The sequence below is a fragment of the Macaca thibetana genome, chromosome 18, assembly GCF_024542745.1.
Source record: "Macaca thibetana thibetana isolate TM-01 chromosome 18, ASM2454274v1, whole genome shotgun sequence".
Taxonomy (NCBI): Eukaryota; Metazoa; Chordata; class Mammalia; order Primates; family Cercopithecidae; genus Macaca; species Macaca thibetana.
Window position 1 is genome coordinate 21,783,137 of NC_065595.1, and position 16,535 is coordinate 21,799,671.

Genomic DNA, 16,535 nt, shown 5'->3' on the forward strand with positions numbered 1-16,535 from the left:
AGCATTGCCCAACTCCCCAAACACTGCCGAACGGCTGTTTATGTGGAGATGAAGAGAAGCTCTCTGTTGACTTTGTTTCCAAACCCTGCCTTTTGGAATTGACACAAGAAGAGAGCACACTGCTCTCCAGGCCTGACCATCCGGTCAGCAGACTCCAACCCCTGCCCCTGCTTTCTGGCTTTTCCTCCTCAAACAGAAGCTATTGAATCAGATATCAACAACATAGATAAAAACGAGAGCAACATGGGCTTTGAACCCAAGGCTAACAGGCTTATCACAAACTGTTGTCAACCTCTCTCTGTCACTTCCAACCCCAGGGGTGAAAGATCAAACTTTCACTCCTCCTGAGGACTGCTCTGTACAGGGGCCCTGGTCCCTGTGGGTCGGGACACATGGGGCTGGATCTGCACCTTCAGGGAACACAGCCGGGACTGCGGAGGAAGCAAGGCCCCAGGTTCACTGTTGCTGTAGGTGGAGGGAGGTTGTCACTTGGGATGGGTGCCCGAAGCAGTATAAAGGCAGTGTTCAGGTTAAAAGCATAAACACTGCAACCAGACCACCTGGTCTATCTCTCACAGCTTTGGGATCTTGGATGAGTTTTTTAATCCTCTTGGTATCTTAATTTCTCCATCTGAAAAATGGGAATAATTCATCTACCTAGTAAGACTGTTAGGAGGATTAAATGTGCTCATATTTCTAAAACAATGTAGAACAATGCCTGACACTTAGGATGTGTCAAAAAAAATTGGTGGTTCTCAAAGTTTAGCAGGGATAAATCTGCTGGAGAACTTGTTTAAACGCAATTTGCAGGACTTGGTTCCCTGGATGCTTATGGTGAGGGCCCAGACTTGGGTGATGCTGACACAGGTAGTCAGTACCACATGGTCTCTGTTGTGCCTGGATACCCCTGACCCTCTGGGAGCAGCAGGACCCTGTGTCCCTCAGGATTGGCCCTAGTTGCCCGGTGGGTTGCTAGAATCCTTGCAGATTGTGGTCTTGTGTGTTGTGGCTCATCAGCCTGGAAAGTTCTTCTGCACCTTGTCCAGTTGATCTTTCAAGTTTCAGCTTGAGCAACGTCTCCTCCATGAACCCTTCTTTACCTGGCCATGAACCTCTGGGAAAGGACACAAGCCCTTGTCTTCAATTCCAAGACTCATTTTTTGTAAATATGAAGCAACCTGGTTTGTGGCAAGAACCACATGTATGGCAAAAACCTGACCTGAACTGACATGCTATTGATAGTCTTTATTTATTCCACTTAGTGTGACTATTCATATGTTTGCTGTAGAAAATTAATGGGTTTGCTGACAAGGTGCTGCCTCAAACTCTGCTGAGGATGTTACATAATGGATGGTATATACAATGTATCACTTTCCTAAAACAAAAATAAACAAACCTGCCTTACATAATACATCTAGACCAAAGACTTTTGAATCCCACATCTGTGGCACATTTTACTCTGATTAGTTTCTTTCTCGACATTAAATGGAAATCCTAATAGCAAAGACTATGAATTTAGCACAGTCCTTGGTGCAAACAATGATCAGCGATTGTTTCTTGAATGAATGAATTCTTTCTTGCAGAAGAAATTGCATCTGTCTTCCCCATTCTCTGTCACATTCCCCACCCCCACCCCATAATCTTCACGTAGGATTTGTGGAATTAATTTCACATGGTTGTTTGGTTTTGCCTCCTTAGAACCAGGCCTGAAATTTGGGTAGGCTGTTCCCAAATTGGGGTAAATAGGACTTCCTGGGAAGATGATGTTTTAAACAGCTCTTTGGGCAGGGTTTTGAAAAAGAGGAAGCATTTCTAGGGCATTAGAATGTCTTTGATAAGAGAATTTTCTGAGATTGGGAGAATAAGTTGAAGACTTCATCTCTGAGATTCTCTTTTTCTTCTTGTTATGTATGATAAAGCTTGACTCATCCAATATCAAAAGGGGGAAATGCTCCGCTAGGCCCAGCCCTCCTAGGCTGGAAGAAGGCAAGAACTCCAGGACGGGAAACTGGGAAAGGCCTGTTGGCAGCTCCCAACCCAATTGAGCTATTAGAAGAAGGGGGATGGAGAGACTCAGGAAGTTATAAGAAGTTGAGTGCCTGATGTATGAGTTAATAGGCCCCAAGACCTTGGGATGTATTGTGACAAGGAGAAGGAACGGCCACATTCTAAGAGAAATGGAATGATTATTTGGATAACTTACATTCAAATCTCACATTGATCCTAATTTCCTATGACCAGGTAGAGAGGTTGCAAACTCAAACACTTGCGTGGGCCAGGCAGATAATGAGTGATGCGGGCCGGACGTGACAGCATGGAGTGCAAGGGAGTGTGGCCAACTGGGAGGTCCACGCCCCATCTAAAAAGGGAAGCGCCTGTTCACCTATTCAGCTCCAGCTGATGGATGCCAGGTGTTCTAAGTTTTGTTGTTGTTTTTACATCCATCTTCTGCCCTTTGAGGTGTCTTCTGATGTTTAAAAAGAAGCCAGAAAATTTGATTTTTAGGTGAAAATTTCCCATTTAAAAATTCATAGGAAAGACAAATAAAGATGAGTTGGGACCCATCGACCATTTTGCAACCGTTCCCTCCATACATTTCGGGTGTTCTCCCGTCATGATCTTTGGGAAATCCACCTCTGAGTGTCTGAAATGTTCCCGCCATTCTGAGCTGCGAGGATCCCAAAGTGGGGGTTGTTATTCTCATTTGCAGTTTCTCAGTCCCACACCAAGAAGCAGAGCAGGCTCACCTCCTCCAGGGCTGCCTCCTTTCCCAAACACAAGGTCGCTTAATCGTGTCCTCAGTGAAAACCTAAAGAAGATTGCTAAGCAGCCACCAGGAGTCGTTTGCCAGGCACCTCTGCATAGACAGCCAAGTGTGGCTCGGATGCCTGGAGGCCTCCAGGGAAACTGGCATCTCTGGAGAACTAAATTGTTGCGGATACCAGGAAGCTTGGAAATTGGAAGACAAATATGAGAGGCAGAGCAAAAAGGTAGCTCATTCATTTGCTACTTCACAGGAAACAAGGGGAGCCAACAGGCACTGCAACACTCAGGCCAAGGCGGCGTGACTGTCTCAGATCATTTTCTGCAGTTTCAGTGTGTTCGCGACTGTCGCATGGCCTCCTCTCTTGCTCTCTTGCCAGAGACTCCAAATGACTTTTGTTTCTGTTTTTAGAAACAAGGTTGTGCTCTGTCCCTCAGCTGAAGTGCAGTGGTGTGATCATGGCCCACTGCAGCCTCCAACTCCTGGGCTTGAGCAATCCTCCTGCCTCAGCCTCTGGAATAGCTGGGACTACAAGCAAGTACCACCATGCCTGGCTAATTTTTTAGTTTTTAACATCTTTTTGTAGAGATGGGGGGTCTCACTATGTTGCCTAGGCTGGTCTTGAACTCTTGGGCTCAGGTAATACTCCCACCTTGGCCTCCTAAAGTACTGGGATTACAGGTGTGAGCCTCTGTGCCCAGCCCCACATGACTGCCTTACAGTCAACCCGGCCGCTCCATCAGGGTTGTGAGGTGGGCAATCCTCGGCAGCCTGGCCAGTGTCTGACTGTTTATTCAGGAACACACACAGGCAGGAAACAGCAAAGATCCTCAAACACAAATCCACAGACAACCCCGAACTTCCCTATAGCCAGCAACACCCCCACCTATTCCCCAGCACCACCTAGTTTACTGTAATCCAATTTTATTGAGCATCCAAGGTACAGAGAGCATTGATTTAGCCCCACACTTTCAGGTGCTTCGGGTGATGTATAGGATGGAGATAGTCATGCAAATAACCACAATAAGAGACAGAAAGGAAAAAAGTACTGTAAACTCAGAGTAGGGTTGGAACTTCATTTGGTAGGGTGAATCAGGCAGGGCTTCATGGAGGAGGTGATATTTGAGATGGGTCCTGAAGGTTGGCTAGATTTGGAGTAGAGAGAGTGGTGGGAGCAAAGGCAAGAAGGTAGCAATGCAAGGGCTGCATGGGGATGGAACAGTTCCCTTGATGAGACTATAGGAGCATAGAGAAAAGGTGAGTTAGGAGCCTGACCTTGAATGAGCTTACTCATAAGGAGTGTAGATTTTAGTTTCATTTTCATTGGTCAATACAGGCAAGCCTTTGAAGGATTTCTGCAGGAGAATGTAGATATTGGAGTTGGGCTGCACCAGTGCAAACTGGACTGGGAAATGGGAAGGGAGCAAGTGGAAGGTACAGTCAGGACATTATTGTCGTAACTTGGGCAGCAGTTACAGAGGCAAGCAAGGTGGAGAGGGGGTGGAAATGAAGCGGAGAATCCAGATGCCTGGGCTGTCATGGGTGTCCCTGTCTCCAGTTCCTCCTCCCCTTCTTCCTCTAGTGAGGCATTTGCCCCCAAATTCCAGCAAAATCTCTCCTATTAAGGCCACCAATGACATCCACATTGATAATTCCAGTGATGGCTTCTCAGTCCTCATCTTGCTGACCTACCAGCAGGCCATACCACACTTGATCTGCCCTTCTTCATAAATATACTCTCTGCTCCCAGCCCAATCTCTCCCGGGTCACCACTGTCTCCTGGTTTTCCTCTCACCTCTCTGACCACTCCTCCTTTCCTGGATCCATCTCATGCTCTCATCCTTGGACCCCTCCTTTTCAGTGTCACAGCTTTAAACACCATGTACATGCTGATGATGCTTTAGCTCCGGCCTGGACCTCCTTGACGTCCACGTTCCTCCTACTTTCTACTTGATCCTTCACTTGGCTAACAGATGGCTCACCTTGGTATAGTCCCAAAGAGGCTCTATCTTGTTTCCTGTTCCTCCTTAAGACCTCTGGAGTTGCTGTTTCTCTGCCCGAAGCCTCATGGCTCGCTCACTCACCTCCTGGCATTCTTCATCCTAACTCACTCCATCCAAAATTGCACCCTCCCATACTACCTAGATCCTTTGTCTGCTTTATTTTTTCCCCTGGCTTCATCAACATTTAACACACCATATATTGTACTTATTTATATGTTTCTCATTTAGTTGCCTCCACTAGAATATATATCTCATGATGGAAGTGGTCTTTCTTTTGTTTTGTTTTCATTGCTGTATTACTAACCCCTACAAGTGCTTGGTACATGGCAGGCACTCAATGCATATTTGTTGAACGAATGAGTGAATGCATGAATAGAAAACTGAACTTTGTCACTCTTTCAACCTGGGGAGCAAAACCATGTGAAAGGTCACTGAGGAAGTTCCAATGTGGATGCCTGGAAGATACAAGAGAACAACTCCCAGAGATTTGGAAACACAGAGGAGGAGAGGTTTAAAAGGAGTGTGAGTTCAGATTGGGACATTTACAGTTAGGGTGACTTGAGGAATGTCCTATGATGAGTCCATTGGGCTTTTGGAGACAAAGGTCTGGAGAGAAGCTGGGGCTAGAGATAGACTTGGGAACTGTCCACATGGAGGTACTAACTTAAGCCATGAGAGGAGGAGGAGGAGGAAGAGGAGAAAGAGACAGACACAGAGAGAGAGAGAGAGAGAGAGAGAGAGAGAGAGAAGAGAGAGAGCTCACCGAGAACAAATTATTGGGGAACACCTACCTTTAGGGGAGGAGAAAAAAAAAGTAGGAGTATTTCAAGAGTGAGAGAGTAACCAGAAGATTTAAATGTCATGGAAACCAAAGATGCAGCATCAAGACAGAAGAAATCATCGATAACACTGAAGGCAGCACACTGCAGGGAAGAAAGAAGACTGGGAATTGGTGGTTAGATGTGACCACCCAGAGATCTGCCATCCTACTGCCCACATGTCCTGATGAGCAGGTAGATGCCCTTGAGCACCAGTCAGCAGTGCAATGGGGAGTCATGGAAAATTTTCCAGCAGCAGATTGACAAGATCAGAGCTTTGCTGGAAGCAGGTTCACACGAGTGTAAGATGGCTGGGAAGGGGAAAAATCAATGGACACCCTTTAGTGGGATATTGCAGAAGTCCAGACTGAGGGAGGTCTAGAAGCTAATTGAGGGCTGGTGGCTTCAATGTTCAACATGTAGAGCAGGACAATGACAGGCCCAAGGTCACAGGGCTCCCAGGGCTTCTTGGACCTCAGGTGGGGATGGCCATTGCTGTTTGCATGTCACCAGCAGTAAGTGTTTCCCAACTCGGTCTCTCTCAGCCTCTGTAGCTAATATTTGCCTCCTATTGATTCAGTATCTAGCCTGTTACTTTTTAACTGGAGCCTGGGGTTCAAAGGCCTGATTGTTGTTTAAACACTCATTGCATTGGGGAGGGCATGTCCCCCTGACAACCTCAACAGATGAACAAGCAAGGATCTTCTAAGTAAATATAGAATGCAGAGGAGGCAAGAGGGGGCCAGGATGGGGGTTGAGGTCATGGTGAGAGGGACTGTGAGGGAGCATGATGACCCCAGTGGCAGAGTCGTAGAATTGCTAAGAGAGCTACATAACGAGAATTCAAAAGACAAATCCCAAACTCAAACTTTCTGCTATAAACAATATTAAATACAGTCATGTGTTGCTTAACAACTGGGACACATTCTGAGAAATGCGTCGTTAGGCGATTTCATCATTGTGCAAACATCAGAGTGTACTCACACAAACCTGGATGGCACAGCCTGCTACACACCTAGGCTATATGGCCCAGCCTATTGCTCCAAGACTACAAACCTGTACATCATGTGACTGTTCTGTTCAGGCAATTGTAGCACAATGGTAAGGGTTTGTGCATCTAAACGTAGCTAAACATAGAAAGGGTGATGTGTTGCGAAGGCTATGACGTCACTAGGCAATATGACTAGGCAATAGGAATTTTTCAGCTCCATTATCATCTCACGGGACCACCATCGTATCTGGGGTCCATTGCTGACCTAAATGTCTTTATGCGGTGCATGACTGTATGTTACAACTTAATATCTAAAATCCTTGAATAACAGAAACTCTAAACAATTCAGCATCTCAGAGCTTCATCAAAGAGTTCCTGGGAGTAGAAAATCCAGTCCTCAGTCTCTGGTCCCTTTAGTCCTTCAACTCTGTCGGACAAAGGGAAGTTTATGTTGTCCCTGGACGCTCACTGGAAACTATGAGATGCTTGTTTTGTGGTGTGGGGGAGGCTGGAGGGAGGCTGGGGGTTCTGCCCTGTGGCAGCCAGAAAGGCGGTGCTGAAACTAGGACTGTCCCGGAGATCAGGCTGTCTTTTCACACTGTGCTGGGGTCCCATATTTCACTGGCGTCAGTGGATTTTGTAAACTTAAGTAGGCCCCCTACCCTCAAAAACCTCCCCAATTTTCTGGGACATAAATGCCATGAATTTGACCTTTATTCCTTTTGATATAAACCAAGCATCACCTTTGGTATTTGTTAAAATAAAAATTCTTCTGGAAGGGTCACGTGTTTAGCCTATCAGTCATTCACATCTTAGTACAAATGAGTTTATTGTTCACCAGGATGTGTGGGCAGTAGGATGGCAGATCTCCAGATGGTCACATCTAACGACCAATTTCCAGTCTTCTCTCTCCCCTTTAGCGTGCTGCCTTCAGTGTAATCGATGATTTCTTCTGTCTCGACACTCTGGTTTCTCCGACAGGAGGTTTTGATGCAGGGGCAGGGAATGGGCAGTAGGGTTGGTGGCTAAATGATGCCTTTGAACCAGACAACCTGGGTTCAGAGAACCACTCTGCGAGTCTCCTAACCTCCTAGTCTGTTTCCTTGTATGTAAATTAGTGCTAATAACATCTACCTCTTTAGGCTGGTGTGGAAATATTGTAAGAGAGTAAACTGAAGGCCACTGTCCCTAGGGGAAGTTGTCTCTGTAAAAGGATGCTGAAGGCTGAAGATAAACTCTCTACGGCAGCTTGGCTTACTGTTACCAACTCCTTCCCTTTTCTTTTGGGTGCCACTAGGTATTTCCCAGCCCCGTGGGAGGCGCTGGCAGGTGGCTTGGAGGCCGCTCACTCAGGTGCAGGTAAGCAGCTCAGAGAGGCAGAAAGGGCTGAGGGCCCTACTGGAGTGCCACAAAGGGGGGCTGTGGCGAGGGAAGGGTGACGCCATGGCTGAGGGCCTCGGGGCTGATCGACCAGCTGGGGCTTGGGTGAGCATCACAGAGGCCATCAAGGTGTCCTTGGAGGATGGCCCTGGAGTACTTGCAACCCCATTCAGGGGACAGAGGACGACACCCTAGGCCCAAGGAGAGAGCCCGGCCCAGCCTGTCCCATGAGGATCCACCAGGGACCTCTGGAGGAAAGAGCCTCAACAAGGAGTTTGATCTAGAAATTGAATACTTATTCCCCAAAGACTATTTTAAACCAAAAGAGGCAAATTACACTGAAAGAGCTAACAATTGAAGCCCCTGGCACTGCATGGAAACAGGGCCCCAGTGCAAGAGAAGATTGGTGCCGAGCAGCGAAGGCCCCCTGTTTGTGCCCATCTAACAGGTGTGGGCAGTCCTGGGCCCGCACCTGTGGAGTGCAGGCTTATCTCGGCCTTCAGGGCCAGCTCCCCCAGCTCCACATGCCGGGGTTCACTGTTCAAAGATTGAGGACTGAAGAGTGTAGCATGCTCCGGGGTGCGAGGGCCCTAATTCCCACCTACTGCTTCTTTGCTCCAGCTTTTTGGGTCTTGCTCCAGCTCAGTGATCAAGGGCTTCTCCTCAATTTTGCCTTGATCAAGGCAAGATCAAGGGCTTCTCCTCAATTTTGAGGAAGACAAGGCATAACCCAGAGGGCATGGTGGGCTCCGGTCCCTGTCCTGAAAGACAAAATTTCTTGCGAATGTTTGCCAAGATACACTCCCATGCTGGGATGATGTGTCACAGGAGGTTGATTACGCTGTTTATTATTTTTTTTTTGAGACAGAGTCTCTTGCTCCGTCACCTAGGCTGGAGTGCAGTGATGCAATCTCGGCTCACTGCAACCTCAGCCTCCTGGGTTTAAGCGATTCTCCTGCCTCAGCCTCCCGAGTAGCTGAGACGACAGGCGCATGCCACCAGACCAGGCTAATTTTTATAATTTGAGTAGAGATGGGGTTTCAACATGTTGGCCAGGCTGGTCTCGAACTCCTGACCTCTCAGTTGATCCGCCCACCTTGGCCTCCCAAAGTGCTGGCATTACAGGTGTGAGCCACCCTGCCTGGCCTACTTACACTCTTTAAATTGTCTTGCTGTCAACTCCTCTTGGGACTCCTTGGCTCCTTCCCCACCTATAGTGGCAGCCTGCTACTGCTTGGTCGCTTGGCACAGGGCCCATCCTGCTCAGGACAGGTAGGACTGTCTCCATCCTTGCACTTTTTTAAAGGAGAGACCAGCTTAATGTGCTTGCAGATTTCCTGGGAAAACCTGGGTTTTTTTTGCCTGAACTGGGAAGCAGAAGGATGGAACCCTGCCAGCTGTGTCTCTGCTGGGGTTACCTCCAGGCCAGGGTGGTCTGTCCATTCCCCGCTGCCCCCAACTGCCCAAGCTGGGCCGTTCGTGCTGCTTCCTGGCCTCCCTTCCTGAGCTCAGTGTTGAGTAGCCCCTCTGCTGCAGACAAGCCACTGGGTGGAGGTGGTGGGGTGAATGAGGTCCCACCCACTTCCACGGCCCACGGGGGCAGTAGGAAGCTGACCACTGTCGCCCATCAGCTCTCAGGTTTCTAGCTGGGAGAAGCGCCCACAGGGGCGGCTGTTCTGGGTCTGTAGAGAGGAGGCAGGGCTGCCCCAGCAGAGTCCAGGGCCACACATGAGAACAAAACCTGGCCCTCCAGGCCCACAGTACTGGTCATATCTGGACTGATCAAGGGCAAGAACCCCGGGACTCACATGGAAAAGGAGAGCGTTAGACAAAGCAAGGCCGGCCCTGCAGGGCCACATATTCCGCGATCACGTGATTCGAGCCGCTGACACCTGGGCGAGCCGCTGACAACTGGGCACTCCGCAGCGCAGAACTTTCCGCCTTTAGCCTTGGTACTCAGTCTGGACAAGGTCAAACAGGATTGAGAACTCGACTCCCTGATTCCAGCAACAGTATTTAAAACTCCCTAGGAAGGGTATTGCTTAGACACCACCCGAATCTGCCTTTAATCACAGGAATGTGGCTCTCACCCATCCCTCTCGGCCTTACTCCGTTTCAGCCTGCTCTATTTGGAGGTGCGCTCGCTCTAGTACCGTACACCCCTTCCAAACTCATTTGTCTGCAAGTAAGCCCTTTCCTCGGAGAGGAAAAAAGGCTTACTCCAAGAACTGACGTGGGGAGTGGGCAAAAATGTGTGGAGGAAACACGGTCTTCCCTCACGGTTCCAAAGGGGAACTGTGCAGCAAGGCTGCAGAGCTGCGAGGGAGGGGCCTGGAGCCCTGGGAAAAGGCACATCTGAAAAGGTAGTTTCTGGGGACACCTGGCCAAGAAAAGGATGAAGTTATCGCAGCCAGTTCAAACACCAAGGCCGTAAGACCAGCAGAGGACCTGGAAGAGCCACAACCCCTTGTGGGAGTCTGTGCTTTGAGTGGGCCTGGGAGAAGGTGACACAGGGACAGTCTCTGACCTTCACCTGGAAGCACCGAGGGCTCAGGACGCCTTGTCCCCAGGAGGCCCCTGGGAATTGAGGGCGACTATGCCTGGAGGTGACAGGAGGGCTCCATGCTGTCAACACTCCAGGTACCCGAGACTTGCAGCCCAGCTGGGAACTTTGCAGAGGAAAGCGGAGGAGGCATACGAGCAGCACGGGGCACGGTGAAGGGGGCTGGGCAGGAAGGAACACAGCAACAGGCTAATTGGGGAGACTGACCTTTTTCCCAGTCTGGCCTAAGTTCAGCCCTAAAAGGTTCCCAACAGGGACTCTCCCTTCTTGCTCTCTTGAGCTCCCACTGGGTGACAGCTGGGCACTGCGGCCTACTTACCGAGGACTGTGTCTTGGGTCGTCAGTAAACTCATGCTCAAAGTTTTTCCAGCCCATTCAAGTTCTATAACTGATTCCTTAGGGATTCTACAGCCTGAGCTCTCTGGAAGCTGTTTTGAGAAGTGTTCTCTCCCAGAAAGTGGTTTCTGCGTTCTTACCTCAGGAACCCCTTTGAACACAGCTCTGAGGGCCAACCCCGGGAAAGCTAGCGTCAGAATTCAGGACACCTGTGCTCACCGCAAACACTTTTACCAGGAGCATCTCACAAGTGCCTAATGAGTCTTGGATTTCAGAGCAGGTTAAAAGCTTATTAATCTAGTGACTGTGTCATTGATATAATTCGTTCCACCATGTGTGGTTTTAAGAAAGAACATACAAATATTCACAGTGGCTCTGTCCAATTGTGCCTCCCATGTGTACTCGTAACTCTGGAGGAGGCAGGAATTCCAGGCACTGCCAACAGCTTCCTGGCAAGATGCCATCTACTGTTAATGGAAAAAGACAAACTGCAAGAAACTAAATGATGTCCTGCTTCCCCGCTATCTCCTCCTCTGCCCCAACGGGATGGGTTAAGCACATCAAGAGGAAGCTCAGTACTAAAGAAAAAGGGAAGATTCTCCAGGAGTCTGACATGATCTGAGCGGAATGAAATGGCATGAGGAAAAATGCCACCGGGTTTGCACAGGGCAGTGACACACGGTCAGGATTTTTTTTTTTTTGAGACGGAGTCTCGCTCTGTCGCCCAGGCTGGAGTGCAGTGGCGCGATCTCGGCTCACTGCAAGCTCTGCCTCCCAGGTTCACGCCATTCTCCTGCCTCAGCCTCCCGAGTAGCTGGGACTACAGGTGCCCGCCACCACGCCCGGCTAATTTTTTGTATTTTTAGTAGAGACGGGGTTTCACCGTATTAGCCAGGATGGTCTTGATCTCCTGACGGTCGGGATTTTGACAGCACCTTTCTGAGAAGCAACTTGGAGATTCATTATTGAATCTCATTAACTCTCACACAAGTTGAGGGCCAGGCATACAAGGATGCCTTTTGAGGAACAGACTAACATGGATTATACAAATGTTACATAAAATCAGTAATTCTCAAGTTTAATAAAAGAACAAAACAGTAGAAGGATAAGAATAAATGTGCATCCTTTTAGTAGGCTTAAGCTATGTGTTTTGGGCAGACTTTAACTTTTTTTTTTTTTTTGAAACAGAGTCTCGCTCTGTCACCCAGGCTGGAGTGCAATGGTATGATCTCGGCTCACTGCAACCTCTGCCTCCCGGGTTCAAGTGATTCTCCTGCCTCAGCCTCCTGAGTAGCTGGGATTACAGGTATGCGCTACCACATCCGGCTAATATAGAGATATTTTTTGTATTTTTAGTAGAGATGGGGTTTCACCATGTTGGTCAGGCTGGTCTCGAATGCCTGACCTCAGTGATCCGCCCACCTCAGCCTCCCAAAGGGCTGGGATTACAGGCGTGAGCCACCATGCCCTGCCAGACTTTAATGTTTTTAAAAGGGTGAAGCTTTTAGGGAGATGAAGGAAATGAACGCACTATAAATCTGCAGGCATTTAAACCCCTCTGAAACAATTGAGTTGGTGCATTCACAAAGAAGTTTTAAATCAAACAACCCATAATACTTGATGTAGAAAATGTTCCAGCTTCCATAATTCTTTATTAAATATTTGACAAGTTGCATCGCTTCTTTACAATGACTTCATTTTGTCACATTAGTCTTTTGCTGTCAGGAAAACAATCTACAGTGTCTCTTTAGATCTCTCAAGAAAAAAGAAAAGCGAAAAGGATTTGTTCTTCAAGAAAACTTTTCCTGTGTGTATCAAATTTAACCATAGTTTAAAGCTATTCTGATTGTGAAAATGAGCATTATTCATAAGTTGTCTTAAAAAAAATTCAAGGTAGTTTGGTTTTTACCACTGTATCAAATAGTACTTGGCTTCCTATTAGGTGGTGGGTTTATAATAAAAAGTTATGAAACATTGAGAATTTATTTGGAATGCTTGAAACTTTTCACCTTAAAAGTCACTGCTTTTTTCATGTTTCATTTGATGATAGATCCTGAATTAAGAAATAACAGCAAATTCACATCATCTTCCCACGGTTTTCTCAGGCTCCAAGGGTCGAAATTCGGAGGACACAGCTTGGAGAAAACTGTAGAAGGGACTAAGCTCTCACCCCCTTTTGAAACCAGATTACTCAATAAAGGTGTAAAAATGCTATACAAATATATACAAATATATTTGGACAGCATATGTACGTATATATGTATATATATTACATACATAGTAGTAAAGGAAGAACAAAGTCACGCAAAGTTAACATGAAGGAAACCGTGACAATCTAGGTGAAATTAGTCTGAGTGGAAGGGGAAAACTGGCTTACATAGGAACACCGACACCTGCAGACACGGAGTTATACAGAGGTACGGTCACGAGGAAGGCTTCTGATGCACTGGTATGGGGTTGAGAATGCAGTGCACGCAAGGTTAGGTGCCAACAGCAATGCTACTCCTTACACACAGAAAGCCAACGAACAGAAAGACATGCCTTTGAAACGTGTTGCTTTGAATGGAACATCTTTAACAAACGACGGATGTTTAATGGGAGGTTTGCTTGGAAAATTTCATGCCAACAGGAAGCTACCCCATTTCTAGAAAACATTCTCCAAGCTCCTGTCTGAATGCTACAGCATTTTCTCTGACATACTGAGAACACTCTGGGGTGGGGGTGTGCGTATGCAAATGTATAGACACTGTTCATTAAGGCTTATATAAATTAAAAAAGTGGTCCAAAGAATATCACATTTTTTCCCCCAGTTTTAAAATCTAAAGTACAAAGTGGAGTTTATAAGGATTTGTTTTTTAAAAACACATCTGAGTCCTGAAATTGGCAGTTCTGACATGACTTATCAGGATGTACCCCAATGCCTGAATGACAGAGGTAGCGCGTGATCTTCGGGCTCGGGGAAGGTCAGGAAGGGAGCAGGCCAGGCAGTTACCCTGCACAGCGGCACCCCCTACTGGCAAGGCAGAAAATGATACCAGACAGCACCTCCCACCTCTCCCTGTAAGTACAGGGGTGCAGGGGCAGGGTAAGGAGGAGAGAGAAGAGGAGAATTAGCACAGTGGGTAGGGGCTGCAGAACTGATTAACCCAGGCTCTCTTTATATGTTTTTAAATTTCGGAGGTGAGTACAAGACTCTTAGAAATACAGGAGTCGACTGTTAATGGGTAACTGTTAGAACAATTAAAAAGTTGCTATGTATGAACCTGGCTTTCAAGAGGGCCACTGTGGCTCTGGCAAGTTAGCAGCGGTGCACACTGTCTATGCAACAATGGGAGATGTAGAAAATGGTTCAAATGTTTTGCACGCTGTTTCTCAGAATCTGTCACTGTGAGGCCGGGTGCGGTGGCTCATGCCTGTAATCCCAGCACTTTGGAAGGCTGAGGTAGGAGGATCACCTGAGGTCAGGAGTTCAAGACCAGCCTGGCCAGCATGGTGAAACCATCTCTACTAAAAATACAAAAATTAGCCAGGCCTGGTGGCGGGTGCCTGTAATCCCAGCTATTCGGCGAGGCTGAGGCAGAAGAACCGCTTGAAGCTGGGAGGCAGAAGTTATAGCGAGCTGAGATTGAGCCACTGAACTCCAGCCTGAGCTACAGAGCGAGACTCTGTCTCAAAAATATTAATAAGAATCTGTCCCTTTGCCCTTACGTGGGAGAAATAATACGCGCCAAGTCGCTCTGTATCCCTCGTTGTCTGAATTTAGGGAATAGCTGATGTCACCTGCTGAAGGGTCCTGGAAACAAAAGTCAAGTGTCTTACCTTTGTTCTTGTGATTTGTTAGAGGACTGGCTACAGAGAAGCATAAACATTTCAGGCAAAAAGGAAAAGAGCACTGAAGCTGGGAGTACACTGTAACACAGAAAATGAAGGCCTCATTGCTGCCGGCTCTGGGACCAGTGGCGGAGAGGCACAGGCTGTTGGACCTTCATTCCGCCAGGCGCTCTTTCCACGTCCTTCCTCGGGCCAACAAGGGGCAGGAATGGAAGTAGCCGGGACGCACAGGCAGCCGTGATAACTGATGTTAAGAAACCTGCAATAGGCAGTGCGTGAACTCTGGCACGTACTTCTCGGCCTCATGTAAGTGGCCCATAATAATTACAGCTTCAGCAGACAACTCAAGAAACTGCATGAAGGTGATTTCTCTGGCTATAAAGAGAGCACGGCCTGCAGAGCAGTGTGGCTGCTGCGACCTCTGGGATAGGCAACACTGTCCTCTCTGCCCCAGGGCTACTCACAGGGCAGGTCGGGGCCCAAGGAATGGCCCAGCAACCGCTCCTCACCCAGCACAGAGCACACTGTCTTTCCTGCCACCTGCAATTATGCTGTGAAGATGACGGGGTGTGGTCATCATGATTCAGAAGAATCAAGATCTATGACCATTTTAGGCAAAGAGAGAAACTTGGAGAATTGCTGAGGACTAGTGAATCTTGTTTTGCTTTTTTAAAAAAAATACTAAAACCCCACTTCAGCAATATTTAGTTGTCATTTAAATCAAGCTGGTATTATTAAGGGGTTGATGAACTGAGGTGTCACTCACAATTACTGCCTTCCAAGAATTCATGGGGTGGATTTCAGTAATTCTTGTTTGCTTCTGGCTTAGAAATTGTCAGAATGATTTTTCTTTTATACTTTCCAATACTTGACTTAATATGCATTTAGTGACTATTCTGTTTTTTTCAATACACAGTTTACAAGATGACAGAAGTATCCCAGTTCTTAGGCTAGAACTGGATTTCTCCCTCTACAATTACACGATTACTCTCAAAAACCAAGAAAGTGTACTGCTCAACTCAGGCTCTGGCATGATTCTTAAAAAGAAAACTGACTCTAGACTACAGGGGCTTACAAAAAGGGGATTTTTTTTACCACTGAGACATTTGTTATGTTAACTGTAGGGGAAACGTCTCACCAACAGTCAAAACCAATGAGTAGGATTTTTTTTTTTTTAAGTTACATAGCATCTAAGTTTTCTGATCACTACCAGGTACTTTTCAACCAATAAGAAAAAGGAACCAACACTCAGCTCTGTAGAAATCTACCTTCTTTTAGAAACCTCAGGCCTCTGCACCTTTAGACAACTCATTTACGACGACAACCTTCCATGGCTTCTCACATGCCACCCAGGGCACGGTAAAAATGGCAATTTCTTACACCGAGAGGTCCTTTTTATGTAACAAACAGACATCCCCAAACCACAACTCTTTTGTCCTATTGATGACTGGCATGAGATCAAATCTCTAGCGTCCCCTAACTGCCCCGACAGGGTCTAAGATAACACAGGTTAAAAAGGACAGTCGGGTCGTTCAACTCCCACACTGCCTCAGGTGTTTTCTCAAAGCACGACAATTCTGCAATGGAGACTTACACGTGGAAAAGAATCAAACTATGCAGGTACCCTCAGTCCTCTGCCACTACCAGCTCAACAGCTTGAGCTCAGAGGATCAAGTCAAGTCTCTGTCTCACTTTTAATCTAGCGCACAACAGACACAACTCAGGCAGTACACGGTATCGAAGCATGCAACAGGTCATTGGTAACAAAACTCAGTTAGATTAAGTGTACATTAAATAAATCTTTGTAGTTGAGTAGAAATCACAAAACAGTTGGTGAGGACAGGTCTGT

General features: G+C 47.2%; 1 long non-coding RNA gene across 1 annotated transcript; it reads left to right on the forward strand.

The window, feature by feature from the left end:
* The first annotated feature begins 5,277 nt into the window (after nt 1-5,277).
* Nucleotides 5,278-15,601, forward strand: LOC126941447 (uncharacterized). The gene is made up of 3 exons (XR_007721305.1): nt 5,278-5,780; nt 7,874-12,161; nt 12,906-15,601. It is a non-coding gene; the product is annotated as an uncharacterized LOC126941447 (long non-coding RNA).
* Nucleotides 15,602-16,535: the final 934 nt, after the last annotated feature.